General features: G+C 39.3%; 1 pseudogene; it reads left to right on the forward strand.

The window, feature by feature from the left end:
* The first annotated feature begins 10,676 nt into the window (after positions 1-10,676).
* On the forward strand, positions 10,677-11,403 carry LOC122752486 (annotated as a pseudogene).
* Positions 11,404-15,795: the final 4,392 nt, after the last annotated feature.

Below are 15,795 nucleotides of genomic sequence, written 5' to 3' on the forward strand. Positions count from 1 at the left end.
AAATCTTTGTTGAAATCTTGGTATGTTTTTATGGCATTCCTGTGGTAACCTTGTCCAAAATATGGCTTTTTGTTATTGATGCTATATCAATTATTTGTGACTACCATTTCTTTTTCACTAATTAGTTACTATTTTTTCTTTTATATGTTCTATATTTTTCCAGACAAAAAAATCAAGTTCATTGACCATTAATTTGCAGTCTCCACTATCTTACTTTTTTTCAATTAGAATTTCATGGCCCTTCTTGAATCCTGCAACAACATTCTTGTTTTCCATGATTTTCCAAAACTCATTAAAAGTGTCACCTCTCACATCCATCAAGTTTTTCAATACCCTGACATATAGATGTTCTGTACCTGGTGGCTTAAACTCAACAAGGACATCTAGGTATTGAGTTATTACCTCAATTTCCCTGGGTATCATCTCCCCATTAGCCATTTATTCTGTACATTTCAATCCAAAGATCATTATCCTCAACAGAGAAGAAAAATAAGTACTGTATAGTACAGTAACTGTGAAATAGTTGGACAATAATTCCCGTCTCTCTTTTCCCCTAACACATAAGCTGACAACTTTGCCTCAGATTTCACTTTGAAAAATTGAGGTCATTTACCTAGAATTATCTGTTTTCCCCTCCTCTTCATTTTACATCACTCAGATACCACTCACCACTATGTGCTCTTTTACTCCTCTTTCCTATGAAGAGGTGAAGCAAACCCCTCTAAATACACAAGTGACCCCTTCCATCCTATCTTTTCTTGCCTTCTCTATCATGTCTACTCTCTCACTAATCTTCAGTTTCTCCCGGCCTAGTCATCGATTGCTTGCTACCTGTCAATACTTCCATGTCTCCCCTACCTTCAAAAACCCTGTACTAGTTCTGTCAGTCTCTGATTGTTTTTATCTTAAATTTCTCCTCTATTTCATGGTCCTTGAGAATGAGAACTACAACTAGGGCCATCATTTACTTTCCTCTTATTCCCTTAACTCTTTGCAATCTTGATGTGGGCTGGGATTAAGGGTCAAATTGATCATTAGTCGTCCCAAAAGAATTACAAGACACAGTGACTCAGTTTCCCAAGTTTTATTGCAATACTGTGAGTGACCACAGGGAGAGAACCAGAATAGTGGAAAGCTATCTCTTGAATAGGGAAAGAAAAGACAGCTATAATTATAGTATGGATTAATTGATTTTTCAGTCTCATTATAATAATCTCTACCTTAGAGAGATGCAGGGGAGGGCCTCTCCTACTCATTATAATAGTCTCCACCTTTGGGAAGTACAGGGAAGGGTTTATCCTAATTTGGAGTTCCTGGGGTTCCAAGGCAACCCCCGAGGCAGCTACCTTTTTCAGGTGTGTTTTGGGGGTTTACATGTCATAAGGTGAATCTGGGGACAGATTTGGCCTTTTCTGTGCATGTCTCTTTCTGGTTCCCATGCTTAGTTTCAAAACATCTTCATTTATCAATTATTCCTAGTTTGAGTTTCTATAGCCCGTCATTTTATTTAAGGTCTTCATGGCCTAGCTCCCTCTGTTCCTGTTGTGGGTACTGATTACTGTGGGTAAGAGAATTTAGCATCCTAACTTCTAAGTTATCCATTAACTGGGATCTGAATCCCTCTTAGAGCTTATATATGAATTAGAGCTTCAGTCTTAGGTTTTTCTATTGACCCCTTTTTGCCTCCTACATCAATCTGACTTCAAATTTGATTGATATTGCTCTTTCCAAAGTTACCAGTGCCCTCTTAATCTGAATTGCCAAATATAATGGTCTTTTTCTCAAGCCTCATCCTTCTTGACCTTTTTGCAGTCTTTGCATTGTGGATTACCTATTTTTCTTTCATATTCTCTCATTTCTAAATTGTGTTTGTGTGTGTGTGTGTGTGTGTATGTGATGCTTCTCTCTCCTGGGCTGGTTCTCTTCCTATCTCCCTTACCACTCCATTACAACTACCTGTGAGAAAATAATTATTAATGGTAGATTTCTTGCGGGGACCCAGATACCCCATTTTAGTTGGGTTTCTCTTTCCCACCCATGTCAGAGGATTCAATTCTTAGAAGGAAGTTTTAATCCTGTTCAGGGTGAACAATAGAAATGGAGAATAGACTCTTTGACTAGCTCAGTGAACTGATAGCATTAAGTAACACCTATCTAAATGAGCCTTTACCCCTCAGGAGGTCTCCCCCATTAGATCCTGATGTCAACACCATACAGCTCATTTTAATATGGACCACCCTCAACTTACTCCAACCAATGGAATTGGATGATATTAGCCAATTAGCTTTGATCAGTGTGTAGTGACACACCTCTATCAAAAGAGAGAAAAAGCCAAGAGCACCTGAGGCCAGTGCCATCTTGGAACATACTCTTGGTCTGAACCCACTGTCAGTTGGTAAGTGCTCTAATCTGAGGATGGGGCAGGATGTTAGGGCATGTGCTGTCTCTTAGAAATATGACACTGAGGTGTTTATAGATGATGTGTCATTCAGTTAAGACTTAATAATATGTACTGTTAATAATAAATGCTTACTGCCCAAAATGGTGTAACAGCCATTATTATATAAATAACAATTAATATATAAGTAGCAAATAGTTTAGAAAACCCAGCCTAGTTCCCCAATAATTTAGCAAACATTCTCTGCAAACCACAAAAACACACCTTTATTGCATTGTCTTTTATACCATAATTGCAAACCAGGAGGAGTCCCTCAAGGCTCTATTTTATGTCCTTTTCTTTTCTCCCTCTTTACTATTTCACTTGATGATTTCATCAGTTCCCAGGAATTTAATTATTATCTTGATTCAGATGATTCTCAAATTAGTCATCTGGCCCTAAACTCTCAAAACCTCCACACTCACATATCCAAATGGCGATTGAATAATTGGATATCCTGCAGGTAACTTTAATTCAACACATCAAAAACTAAACTCATTATTCCATCTTCAAACTCTCCCCTCTTCAGAACTCCTTTACTAATATTGAAGATATTACTAACATCTCAGCCATCTGGGTTTACATCCTTGGTGTCATCTTTGACTACTCACTCTTACCCTCCAATATCCAATTTTTTGCCAAATCCTATTGTTTCTTCCTTGTTAACACCCCTTGCTTATGAACTCCATTCTCTCCTCAGACACTGCCATTACCCTCATACAGTTCCTCATCACATCAAACCTATGCTTAAAAGAGTAGCTTTTCGGTTATCCTCCATACATTAAATTTCCAACCATCACAGTTTATCCTCTACTAACCTGATGAGTCTTTCAAAGCCATGTCTGAACCTGTCACTCTCCTAATCAGTAAATTCCACTAACCCTCCATTTACCACAGGGTCATTTGACCCTGTAAACATAAAATCACTGGTTTGATTTTCAATGACCTTTATAACCTGGCCCCTTGAAACCTTTCTAGTCCTGTTTATTATACCCTACCCCTTCCCTAGACTTTATGATCCAGTGACATGCTATTTCTCAGTATTCATGGTACAATTCCATCTCGAGACTCTTCATTTTTACTGTATGCCCCTCATCCCTAGAATTACCTCCCATGTCATATTTGCTTTCTACTACCCCTGGCTTCTTTCAAGTTATAGCTAAAATCCCACTTTCTTCAAACAGTCTTTCTCAGTCTTTCTTAATATTTCTACGTTCACTCTGAGATAATTTCCCACTTATCCATGTATATACCTCTTATTTTTTTTACATTGTCATTTGAACATTGTCTCTCTTCACATTCAATTGTGAGCTTCTTGCAGGTGGGTTTCATTTTTTCTTTGTTTTATATTCTCAAATTTTAACACAGAACCTGGCCTATAGCAGGCAATTAATGAATACTTATTGATTTGCATTGCCTTCTTCCAAAATCCAGTAGCAATATCTCATTTATCACTAATAGCAGTCCTATCACTTCTTTTATTATCTTTGTTTTTTTAATAAAATTACTTAAGTCAATAATTGTCTTCTTATGCTTTCCTATGTTCTTTGTATTTACTATGTCTTATAGCACAGTAATATTCCACTATATTTGTGTGTAACACTTTGTTTAGCAATTCTCAAATCAATAATCATTTGAGTGTGTTTTTTTCAGTTCTTTACTATTATAGGATGTATTCATAAATATTTCATCATAGTTGGGACCTTTCTTTATAATTTTGACCTCTTTATGTTATATGCTTAGCAGTGGTATCTCTAAGTTAATGGGTATAGACATTGTCAAGTTAGTTGTGAGTTATTATCCAGAATGGTTAGAACAATTCACAGTTCCAATAAAAGTACATTTCTATGCTGTCTTTCCACTCCCTCTCCAACATTGACTATGTCCAGTTTATTTAAGTGATATGAAGTGACTGACTTCAATTAATTTTTTATATGTTCATTTGTAACTTTCAGTTCATCTTTTGAGAATTGTTTGCTCAAATATTTTGACAACTAAAAATTGACATGTGTTGTGAAATTCCTTGTCCTAGTTCCATATGCATGAATGTATATATGTATGTTTCTGTGAATGTATTTATGTGTACTCACAGATGTATATATGTGTGGACTGTTAAGGGCTAAAATTCTAGCTAGTCTGTCTAAAATATCTAATGAGTGGTCGCCAATAAATTATAAGCTTTAGCAAGAGTTAGACTTTTAAGCATTTATTAAGGAGAATAAGAATTTGGTAAAGAGAGAGAAAAAGGCCTAGATTTCTATCTATTAAAGGGAGAGCACATTTCTAGCTCCCTTCTCCACCAGAGTCCAGAGGAAAAAAGAGCGCGAGACTGAGCGCCAGTCTCTTCCTCCTCCCACTAGCCCGCGTCACTTCCTGACTCCTGGTCTTGCCCTCAAAGACTGTCCCTTCATGGGCAGAACTCCTCTACAGTAAGTATCCAGCAGGTGGCGTTATTCCAATCGTTACAGTCCCCCCTGTTGTTCCTCAAGAAACAAAATGTTTCCTTGACGGAACAGTAAAAACAATATGATAACTATTGCTAACTAATAATATGTGAACAACAATATAGAAAAGGAAGAGAGGAAAGTTTTGTCCAGAGGGGCGATTTTTTTTTGTCCTCATGAACCGACGCTTTGACATTAGTCTTGCAAAGGGAGGGCCTCTGCAGAGAATACATGTTACAGATGGTGTATATTATAACAGAAAGAGAAAAAAAACCAACAAAAAGAACAAATCAAAACTGTTAATTTAAAGTCTCTGAAAGTCTTTTCTCAGATGTCCTCTAGGTGTAGTCGTGGAATGGAAGTCTTTTCAGGGGTTGATGTATGGATGCTGGTAATCAGCCAGGAAAATTTCCTACAAAATTGAGCTTAACACAACTTTAAAATAGCTTTATCAATAATCAAATCAAACAATGAAAGTTCTCAAAAACATGTCTAAGGGAATTCAGAATCTTAGTTGTTACACATGAAACATATAATAAAACAAAATTGAAACATTCTTTAAAATTATAATATTACTGAGAAGACAATTGCTGTGATATTAATTTTTAAAAATAATTTTTATCTTTGTTTCATCACTTTTTGCATCATCTGCCTAATTATCCTCATGCCATTATGAGAAATTAGAAAATCTAATATAATTGGTAACAGGTGTCAAGGCCAAATTCAACACTGTATTTATCATGACACCTGAGATAATTATGGGGGTTACCATAAAAGAACAGAGAAATGATGGGATATGAGCATTCCCACACTTGAGCAATATGTACTGCCCATGCAGTATGCCAGGCTTAAAATAGGTGGATGGAATATATGTCCATGCCACCGAACATATTGGAGGAAACTGAGTCAGACTTAATCAGATGCATGGGATTGAGATGTCCATGGCATCAGGCATATAGGAGGGAGCATAGAAGCCAGGTGTAGAAGTGAGATGGGTGGGATGAATACTTCCAGCCATCTGTACAATATTGTGGGGAAAAAGAGAATAAAATATTAAACCAAGAGAATCCAACCTCAACATTTGTCAAAAGCCGTTCCCTCGGCCATACCTTGACTTCATGCATGTCTCCCCTCATGTGACAGTTCAGTGTCTGCTCTTGCATGTATTCCTCTTGTGATTGGATGGCATCTTGGCCAACTGGCATCTGATAACTCAGAATAAAGGCAATTAATGTCTTAAATGATAAGTTCCCATAATCCAAGTCTCATATGGATTTAAAATTGAGGATAATAAATGATTGCAAAAAATGTGAATACATCTTGACTCAAAATATAATATATAATTATGCAACAATTTCAAATAATACCCTTTTTTTTACTTAGTATACAATTACTTTTGTGAAAAATCAGAACATATTTAAATACAAGTTAAAGCACAACAGAATCTCAAAGAACTTTTTTTTTTTGAAAATAGAAAACTTTTACAAATGTTCCCCTCTTTTTTTTTTTTTTGGGAATATGCTTATCAAAAATAATACTTCTAGAATCAATTTACACTTGCCATGGCAACCAATTTGCCAGGGAAATGCTTTAAAGAGTTTGATCAAATAATCAGTTGAGAAAAAATAACAAAAACAAACAACTCAGAATATGGGAGCACAATACTCCTAGAATTAACACTGTATTATGAAATCAAAACCATCTTGCAATTTTTTCAAAATTAGATAAATGAATAGAAGAAAATACACATGGAACAATAAAAGACAGTGAAATTCAAACTAAGGAAATCTAAATGAGCATGAACTTAATATTAATGAGTATTATGAAATATAAACTTGATCACATGACTATAAAAAACTTTTACAAATATTCTCCTTGTTTTAGAAACTAAGTATAAGACACAATCTCAAAAGGATTAAAATCTCTATGAAAATAAACCTATACCATTAATTCCAAAATGTATATATAATAGCACAGAAATCCTATGTAACCTCTGAACTGATACTATTACCCTGAGTGAATTCAGAACACTTTTGATTCCGATATCTAAAATCCCCAATACTCATATCAATACCTTGCTGTTTACTTCTACATTTCTGTAAAATATATATACTTCCATGGCAAAAGAATCGGAGTCTTGAACTATGGTGATGATTGTCATTCTCATTCAGCTTAAGTTTTTCTTCTTTAACCCCTCTATATTGTCTGTCGGGCTTTTCACCATACAAATGCTTTATAAGATTACTAATTAAAGACAAAAGCAGGTTAGCAAAATTATGAACAAAACGAGCATATCTGGAATTTAAAGGGTTTTCTAAGATTGTCTCAAAAGCACAGCCAGGCCGGGGAAGGGCTGAGCCTGAAGCTGCAAATGCAGGTAGAAAAAGTTGAGCATGCGCATCAGATCTCTGGACTTCCCAGGCAGGGGAAGCTATGGGCTTGGCCATAGGAGGAGTAGAGGGTGGGGTCTGGAGAGGAGGGGAGGGACCAGAGCAATTTGAATCAGACTTGATTTTGAACTCAGGCCTGGATTCCTCTTCCCCCACTTTGCCTCCAGGTGCTAGGGGATTAAAAGCTTCTAGAGGGTGGGTCATTGCCTCCAGGCATGCAAAATTAGAGCAACAATTAGTGTTGGAACTGGGAAAAGCAGCAGGAATCTCTTCAGGTTTCTCTGAAAAAGCATGGTTGGGAGAGGGAGAGATATTTCCTTGTGTGAGTAAGTTGCTGGCTCTTTTAACAAAAAGAAAAAGAAAAATAGAAAATCCACAAAAACAAAGCATTAACATGATCTTATCTCCCATTTGTCTGGTTAAACAGACTAAAATCAAAAATAGGATAATTAGGGAGTTTAAAAGGTCCATTCGAAAAAATTTAAAGGAAAACACAGCCAGTACACCAGTACTTAGCAGTTAAAGGGAGAGGGAGGGGAAATTTCTTACCCAACTAGAAGATCAGAAGAAGACTGAAGGTTAGCTTTCCTCTTCATGGTCAGCCATCTATTAAGGGCTAAAATTCTAGCTAGTCTGTCTAAAATATCTAATGAGTGGTCGCCAATAAATTATAAGCTTTAGCAAGAGTTAGACTTTTAAGCATTTATTAAGGAGAATAAGAATTTGGTAAAGAGAGAGAAAAAGGCCTAGATTTCTATCTATTAAAGGGAGAGCACATTTCTAGCTCCCTTCTCCACCAGAGTCCAGAGGAAAAAAGAGCGCGAGACTGAGCGCCAGTCTCTTCCTCCTCCCACTAGCCCGCGTCACTTCCTGACTCCTGGTCTTGCCCTCAAAGACTGTCCCTTCATGGGCAGAACTCCTCTACAGTAAGTATCCAGCAGGTGGCGTTATTCCAATCGTTACAGGACATATATGTATACATTGCATGTAAGACCTTTATCAGAAATATTGCATGCACAATTTTTCCTATTTGAATAACTTTCTTCTTTTCCAAGTTATGTTGATTTGGTCCATCGTTACCACAGGTAGATAAGTAGCTCACTGAACTTTTGTTTTCTTCAGTTTCTTTATAAGTTAAATGAGGATAATAATAATACTTCCCTCCTCGGTTTTGTGTTTTGTGTGTGTGTGTGTGTGTGTGAAATGACATAATATCTTTAAAGCACTTAGCACAGTGTTTTACATTTATGTAAATGTAAGTTATTATTATTGTCTTTTAAAAAACACTAGGGGTGGAGCAAAGATGGTGGAGAGAAGACAGGAAGTTGCCTGAGCTCTCTCAAGTTTCCCACAAAAAGAACATTAAATCAAACCTCTAAACGGATTCTGAAACTACAGAACCTACAAAAGACAGGGACACAGTCTTCCAACTTGAGATAATTTAGAAGACTTCAGGAAAGGTTAGTCTCACTCAGGAAAAAGGGGAGCACAGTACAGCTCATGGAGTTGAGCAGCAGGTTGGGGAAGGGGGAGGGTCTGGGCAAGTCAGCAGGAACAGCAGGAAACTCTTGTCCACAGCAGAGCAACAAAGGCCCCTTGATCCTGCCTCAGAAAGCTGGCACACCAGCACCAGCAGAGAGGGAAGGCTGCCAGCTGGAGGGCCACCACAGGACAGGCACAACCAGACCTGGTCATACCAGCATCTGGAGCAAGTACAGGGAACAAGCCCAGGGCAGAGAGAAATTCACAAGCCATAGAGACCTCAGAGTAGAAAGCCAGTGACATAGTCCCTATCCTCCAGCACAAGAAGCTTGAAACAATGACCCTGGTGCCCCAGGAGAAGACCTCAACTTTAAAAAAATAAGCTGCAATATGAGTAAGAAACAGAAGAAGTCTCTTACCATTGAAAGTTTCTGTGCGGACAGGGAAGAGCAAAACAGAAACTCAGATGAGGACAATACTCTCAAATTGCCTACATGTGAAGCCTCAAGAGGGAAAATGAATTGGTCACAAGACCAAAAGCATTCTTGGAAGAGCTCAAAAAGGATTTAAAAAATCAATTGAGGGACAGCTAGGTGACACAGTGGATAGAGAACTGGCCCTGGATTCAGGAGGACCTGAGTTCAAATCCAACCTCAGACACTTAACACTTACTAGCTGTGTGACCCTGGGCAAGTCACTGAACCCCAATTGCCTTACCAAAAAAAAAATCAATTGAGAGGTAGAAGAAAAAATAGGTAGAGAAATTAAAGCAACGCAAGAAAATTATGAAAAAAAGTATCAGCAGCTTGGAAAAGGAAGCACATTCCTTAAAAAATTCATTTGGCCAAATGGAAAAGGAGGTACAAAAGCTTACTGAAGAAAACAATGCCTTAAAAATTTTAATTGGACAGATGGAAGCTAATGACTCCATGAGACATCAGGAATCAGTCAAACAGAATAAAAAGAATGAAAAAATAGAAGAAAATATGAAATACCTCATTGGAAAGACAACTGACCTGGAAAATAGATCCAGGAGAGACAATCTGAGAATTATGGGAAAAGGGGGGGGTGATAGAAGGGAGGGCAGAAGCAGGGGAGAAAATGGTAAACAAAAAGGGAGGGCAGCGATACAAGGAAGGGCAGCTTGGGGTAGGCAGGGGTAACAAGCAAAACATTGGTGAGGAGGAATAGGGTGAAAGAAAGGGGGGAAAGTACAAAGGGGGTAAATAGAATGGAGGGAAGTAGACAATTAGTAATAATAACTTTGAATGTGAATGTGATGAACTCTGCCAAAAAACGGAAGTGATTAGCAGAGTGGATTAAAAACCAGAATCCTACAATATGCTGTCTACAAGAAACACATTTGAAGCAGAGAGATACACAGAATAAAGGTAAAAGGTTGGAGCAGAATATATTATACTTCAGCTGAAGTCAACGAAACAGGGGTAGCAATCCTTATGTCAGACAAAGCACAGACAAAAATAGATCTAATTAAAAGAGATAAGGATGGAAACTACACCTTGCTAAAAGGTATGATAGATAATGAAGTAATAATCAATACTAAACATGTATGTGCCAGGTGGTATAGCATCCAAATTCCTAAAGAAGTTAAATAAGCTACAAGAGGAAATAGGAAGCAAAACTATACTAGTGGGGGATCTGAATCTTCCTCTCTATAAATTAGATAAATCTAGCCACAAAATAAATAAGAAAGAAGTTAAAGAGGTGAATAAAATGTTAGAAAAGTTAGATATGAAAGATGTCTGAAAAAAATTGAATGGGGAGTGGGCCAGGGCAGTGGCAGAGCAGGCAGGGCAGCCCGACAGCACAGTAGAGAAAGCATCTGGGCCCCGCGCAGCCCTGCCCAGCTCCCAGGTCGCAGCCCAGCCTGAGCCCAGCTCACAGGGCTAGACCCCCGAGAAAATGGCCACTGACGAGCTGGCCACCAAGCTGAACCGGAGGCTGCAGATCGAGGACTGTGGCGGCGAGGGCTCCGATCACGAGCAGGGGCAGGGGCAGGGGCAGCGGCCGCAGCCCAGGCTCAACGGAGCGCCCAACCAGCCAGGGATCCGCAGGCCAGCTTGGTCTGCTAGTTCAGCGCGGCACTGCAGCAGCAGGCAGATCTCAACCAGGGCATCCTCGAGCCCATGTTCCCCAGCTGGAGGGTGTTCAACACCTACACCGAGTTCAAGGAGTTCTCCAGGAAGCAGATGAAGGACATGGACTTAAGCAGTATAACTCTGGCCAAGATGGCTTCATAGACCTGATGGAGCTGAAGCTTATGATGGAGAAGCTTGAAGCCCCTCAGACACACCTGGGTCTGAAAAACATGATTAAAGAAGTAGATGAACATCTTGACAGCAAATTGAGCTTCTGGGAGTTCCTCCTGATTTTCCGGAAAGCAGGCCGCAGGGGAGCTGCAGGAGGACAGCGCACTTCAAGTTCTTGCCCAGTGCTCTGAAATTGATGTCTCCACCAAAGGCTTAAAGGGACCAAGAACTTTTTTTGAGGTCAAAGTCCAAGTAATCAATGTCTCTATAAGTTTGAGGAAGAGATTAAGGTGGAACAGGAGGAACGGAAAGGACAGACCAAGGAGCAGAAACAGAGAAAAGCCTCCTTCAAGGAGCTCCAGTTGGCCTTCAAGCAGTGAGCCGGGGTCAGGCAGGGGGCTTGCCACCCCCTCCATGCCCTGCCCCGCTGGAGGCTCCAAGGAATGCTCTCAAGAATAGGCCAAATAGCTCATGGTTGAACAGACCAAGTCCAAGAGCTGTTGCCTGTGAATGAAGAGCCCACCTGGGCCTCAGCCCAACATCCCAAGTCCTGCCTGTTAGCTCTTCCTATCCTCCCCGAACAGAGATAGCCATTACCCCAGACATCCTTACCTCTGTCCGCCCACTCTAGGAAATCCTCTTCTAGGCCCTCAGGACGCCCCTCCTAATGCACCGGCTTCTCCTGCCATGTAGCAGTCCCTTAAGAACTTTCCCTTCTGGACCAGGTATGGGAACCAACCTCCTCCCCTTTCTCTCTTTTCTCCTACCTCCTTCTCTTCCTTCTCCTTTGCCCTCATCTTTCTATTCCTTCTACAACCCCTGCCAACACTGCCAGCCCCACATGGGACCCCTGTTCTGGAGCCAGTTCCCACCTCTTATAATGTAAAAAAGGGGAAAAGACTTAGCTCTCATTCACCAAGGGGTCAAAGAGTAGAGAGGGGGCAGCCTAGATAGATGGAACATCAGATCAGTACACTAGAGCTGGAATGCACTTCAGAGGGTTTCTGGTCAGATACCACCATCCCATTTTACAGATGGGGAAACTGAGGCCCAGGGAACACTCTCACTTGCCCAATATCTCCCCACCATTTCTCTTTCTTTCTCTTTCTTTCTTTCTTTCTTTCTTTCTTTCTTTCTTTCTTTCTTTCTTTCTTTCTTTCTTTCTTTCTTTCTTTCTTTCTTTCTTTCTTTTCTTTCTTTCCTTCTTTCTTTCTTTCTTTCTTTTTTTGCAGGGCAATTGGGGTTAAGTGACTTGCCCAGGGTCACATAGCTAGTAAGTGTAAAGTGACTGAGGTTGGATTTGAACTCAGGTACTCCTGAATCCAGGGCTGGTGCTTTATCCACTGTGCCAACTAGCTGCGCCCATTCCCCACCATTTCTTGCAAAGGCTCCATTACTTGCCCCCACATCTGGCAAGACATCCTTGAAGCCCCATGATGATGATTCAAGCCAGGGTGAGAACATCCTGAAGTTATAGGCACCAAGCATTCCCAGGCCCTAAGATTGAATTCCTTGTGTCCAGCCTGGGTTGAGGAAGGTAGGGGAGCAGCTGTACCAGTCTGTCTCACTGGGCCCACTTTCTGCCAGGAAACCATCTTATGGGATGTCTAGGGCACAGGTGGGCACAGTGGGGCAGAAACACCCAGCTCCCCAGGGCCTCTGTAGGGCAAAAGAATCCTGGAACGTTTACTAAAATAGTCAGAGGAAGTTCTGAGCTGGAGTGAGGGAAATTGGGGGAGGAGGGGCAATTGAGACCAGGAGGAATGGATCAGTCCCAAAGAAGGGAGAGGAAAACTAGAAATATCACAGTTCTTCAAGCAGCATCCAAAAAGTGCTTTTAGGTATATTTGCATGCACTGTGACACTGAAGAGCCAAAGGGTCTGCTTCAGTCCCTGGGCTCTGCCCTTTCTCCTTTCACAATTCAAACCCCCACTGACCCATTTGTCTGTTTCTCCATTTAGACAAATGTGTGGTGCAGTGTCTGAGTGGACATTATTCACTGTCTTGCCAGGTTAATTTTGGTGATCAAGCCAAGTCTCATTGTGTACAACAGGCTAGGGAAGCATGAGAACCCCAGGCCTGGCTCAGTGATTTCCCCCAAACCTCACAGCCTGAGTGACAGCCAGTGGTGGCCTTGCTTCCTGAGATGTTGTTGTGTTTTCTGGCAATGTGATTTCTTAATGCTGTGACCAGTCATCAGTCACCCGGCCTAAACAGACAAACCAACCCGCTATGCCACTGAAGTTATATAACCTCTCTGTGTCTCTTGTGACAATGTCACTGCTTTCTAGACTCAATACCTTTTATTTTAGTAACTCTCAGAAGATCATACAAAGCTCACTCAAACTTTCGGAAGTTTTATTTTGGTATAAATAATCTGCAGAAATCAGAGATATTAATGAAGCAGCAACTGGGGTCTCCAGTGCTGTTTCCTTAGTGGATGTCTTTGTACAGATGACTATAAAATTCTATTTTTTTTTTTTTGCTTTGGGGTTTGTTTTCTTTCCCTTAAAAATAAATTCAGTGCAGCAGGTTTTTTTAAACTAAATATGAAAAAAACATTCTGTATTAAAAAAAAAGAAAATTGAATGGGGATAGAAAGGAATGTACATTTTTCTCAGCAGTACATGGAATATATTAAAAAATTGACCTTGTATTAGGGCAAAAAAACCTCATAGTTAAATGTAGAAAGGCAGGAATAGTAAATGTATCCTTCTCAGATCATGATGCAATAAAAATTATATGTAATTAAGAGCCATGGAAAGGTAGACTGAAAATTGATGGGAAACTAAATAATTTCATCTGAAAGAATGAGTGGGTTGGGGCAGCTAGGTGTTACAGTGGATAAACCACTGGCCTTGGATTCAGGAGTACCTGAGTTCAAATCAAGGCTTCAGACATGCGACACTTACTAACTGTGTGACCCTAGGCAAGTCACTTAACCCTCATTGCCCTGAAAAAAAAAAAGAATGAGTGAGTCAAACAACAAATCATAGAAACAATCAATAACTTCATCCAAGAGAATGACAATAATGAGACAACATGCCAAAATCTATGGGATGCAGCCAAAGCAGTGCTTAGGGGAAATTTTATATCTCTAAATGCTTACATCAATAAAAAAGAGAAAGAAGCTATCAATGAATTAGGAATGCAACTGAAAAAGCTAGAAAAAGAACAAATTAAAAATCCCCAATTAAATATTAAAGAAGAAATTCTGAAAATTAAAGGAGAAATTAATAAAAATGAAAGCAAGAAAACTATAGAATTAATCAATAAAACTAAGAGCTGCTTTATGAAAAAATCAATAAAATAGATAAACCATTGGTTAATTTAAAAAAAAAGAAATAAGAAAACCAAATTACCAGTATCAAAAATGAAAGGGTGATTTCACCGCTAATGAAATGGAAATTAAAGCAATAATAAGAAACTATTTTGCGCATGTGTATGCCAATATATTTGAAAATCTAAATGAAATGGATAAATATTTGCAAAAATAGAAACTGCCTAGGTTATCTGAAGAGGAAATAAAATCCTTAAATAAGCCCATATTAGAAATAGAAATTGAAGAAGCCATTAATAAACTTTCTAAGAAAAAATCTCCAGGACCAGATTGGTTTACAAGTGAATTCTACTAAACATGTAAAGAACAATTAATTCCAATATTATTCAAACTATTTGGAGAAGTAGGTGAAGAATGAAAAAATTAAAAAACTAAATCTTCTGATTCATCCACTGCAGATTCTTTAGGCAGCATAGCCCTATTTTTTTCCCTTCTCCATGTTTTTTAATGTGTCTTTAGAATTGTATTCTTTGCAAATTCCACTCGCTCCTCAACTGATTTCTAATTTCCCCCATAGAATTTGAGGCCATCATATCCTTTCTCTTAACTGTGTGGAATCTCCTTAGCAAAAATTGAGGGAAGTTTTGATCTGCTTCAGCAAAAAAAAAAAAAAAAAGGAATGCAAATGCTGATAATATTATAATATCATTAATAGAATATTATATATCATTGGAGTATTCACATATTTCTCTGGCACTCACTCACTGATTCAGATTTGACATTGGAGGAAGGCATAAAGTAGCCTAGGAATAAATTGGACAATAGTGTAGCACAACTTTTAATTTAAAAACTTCATTGGCAAGATGGCAGAAGAAAGTCAGTGACTTACCTTAGCTCTCCCCAAGACCCCTCCAAATACCTTCAAATAATACCATAAGACAATTCCTAGATTAGCAGAACCCACAAAAAGTCAGGGTGAAATCATTTTCCAGCCAAAGACAAATTAGAAGGTCAGCAGGAAAGGTCTGCTGTACTGGGGTGATATTGGAGCATAGTCCAGCTCAGGCCAGGCCATCATAGCCCCAGCCCCAGCCCAGTCACAGCAAACCAGGAGCAGGCCTTGGGAGCCTCTGAATCAGCACCATCTGCAACTGCTTCTGCATGTCAGCCCCCAGATGGTACAGAGGTAAAAAAAAATGGCCAGAAGGAGATTATAGGGATTTCTTTGTTAGCAAAGAGGCAGGACCCTGTTGTTTTGCCCATACTCAGATCCAGGTCATAGGCTTGGGTGCTTGTCCCAGAAAGTCAAGGAACAGAAGCACCCTGAAACTCAAAAGTGGAGTGGGATTCTGCTCATAGTTCCAGTGATGAAAAGCAGGCTATTTTTGCTTGCAGGCAAGAGAACAGGTCAGGAGAATAGTAAACATAGATCTCCTTAAATCATTTCACATTGGAAGAACTAAGAACTTACAAATTTCTAGAAGTATCTCT

The sequence above is a fragment of the Dromiciops gliroides genome, chromosome 4 (assembly GCF_019393635.1).
Source record: "Dromiciops gliroides isolate mDroGli1 chromosome 4, mDroGli1.pri, whole genome shotgun sequence".
Taxonomy (NCBI): Eukaryota; Metazoa; Chordata; class Mammalia; order Microbiotheria; family Microbiotheriidae; genus Dromiciops; species Dromiciops gliroides.